The sequence below is a fragment of the Nannospalax galili genome, unplaced genomic scaffold (assembly GCF_000622305.1).
Source record: "Nannospalax galili isolate Female #2095 unplaced genomic scaffold, S.galili_v1.0 scaffold747, whole genome shotgun sequence".
Lineage (NCBI taxonomy): Eukaryota > Metazoa > Chordata > Mammalia > Rodentia > Spalacidae > Nannospalax > Nannospalax galili.
In genome coordinates this window covers 1,420,376-1,422,039 of record NW_008357686.1, presented here as the reverse complement: position 1 = coordinate 1,422,039, position 1,664 = coordinate 1,420,376, and positions in this window count along the sequence as shown.

Genomic DNA, 1,664 nt, shown 5'->3' with positions numbered 1-1,664 from the left:
TTTTGCTTTAGAAATACCTTGTGTTGGTAGAAGCTGGCAATCCAGTGTGGGTCCTTCCAGTGGCTATTGAAATATGACTGGTCCATGTGAAGTGCAAAGATTTAGGGAATCCCTATTCTTCCTGGGGCTCAGGTCTCATTTGTCCCAAGGGCAGGATGATCCCCACCTTCCCAGGTTGCTGGGAGGGACACCTGGCTGAAGGTTAGGTGCAGAGAGCCTTTGTTTTTTTGAAACCTGCTATCCCCTTGTCCGATACCAGCAAGACTCTCATTGCTTCTGGGTGATTGTGACGCCTGGACTCCAGGCCTAGCTAGTTCCACCCCATTCAACCTCTGTGACCTTGGAAAAATTAAAACCACCTTGAACCAGTTTCTTCTACAGAGTTGTTCCAAAATGAACTGAGATAACCACAGCTTTAGGTACCTAGCACAGGGCCAAGGGCTTAGCTTGGGTGCAGCTGAGACTCCTGAATACAGTATTGATCCCAGACCCAGAGCTACCCAGAACCTCCTACATCAGGAGAGCCCATGAGAGAGCAGGTCTCCTGCCCATGCAGGTATGGCCTTGGTTGTGGCTGTGGCCGTGGCCAGAGGGCTAGTTTTCCAAGAAAGTGGTCTCTGGCCTTGGTTGATAGAGCTTTGTCAGTTCTAGCCAAAATTCCCTGGCTGTCCAGCAATGTGACCATATGTGTGGAAAGTAAGTGACAAAGGTGGATGCCAAGTGAGTAGCTAGGTCATCGTCCTCTGGTAACCTATCAAACCAACCCTTCCCAAGCCTCAAAATGGCGGGTTTATGGTGGGCTTCTGCTGTGGCTTGCAACTGAGATGCCCTGGAAGGTTCCTGTGTCACGGGGCTGAGCTAAGTCCTCATCTGACCTTCTAATTTGTTTTTTGTTTTGTTTTGTTTTGTTTTTGGTCCCAAGCAGCTATAGCCAGGCTCTGCCCATCCGAGAGCACAGTCTAGCTAAAGGTCTACAGCCGGAGTTCTGATGTCTGGACCTAGCTAGGTCATCGTCCTCTGGTAACCTATCAAACCAACCCTTCCCAAGCCTCAAAATGGCGGGTTTATGGTGGGCTTCTGCTGTGGCTTGCAACTGAGATGCCCTGGAAGGTTCCTGTGTCACGGGGCTGAGCTAAGTCCTCATCTGACCTTCTAATTTGTTTTTTGTTTTGTTTTTGGTCCCAAGCAGCTATAGCCAGGCTCTGCCCATCCGAGAGCACAGTCTAGCTAAAGGTCTACAGCCGGAGTTCTGATGTCTGGACCCTCCTGCTTCTGAGGATGGGAGGGCTGAGGAGGAAGTTAGTCAGAGTGAAGCCACCTGGGGCCCCACCTGTGGTCTAGGTGTGAATGGTGCACCTGGCTCCTCTCTGCCTCCCCTCCCCCTGTTGTTTTTCATTCTTTCACACCTCTGAGCTGTGGTTTGGGGAGATAGGAGGCTCTGAGATCTACACCTTTGTGCCCAGACCCTCACAGGAAGGAAGGCCCCTACCAGGGACAAGGGCTGTTGGCTCGCTCTTCCTCTCCCCTAGTCTGCCGCTTCACAGCCTCTCCAGCTCCTCACAACCGCCCCTCCTCAGCCTTGCTTCCAAAACTCCGGGACACAGCTGCCAGTCCCAGGTTACCATGAGAGCCTGTCTAGACAAGACCAGAAGCTCCTGAAATCA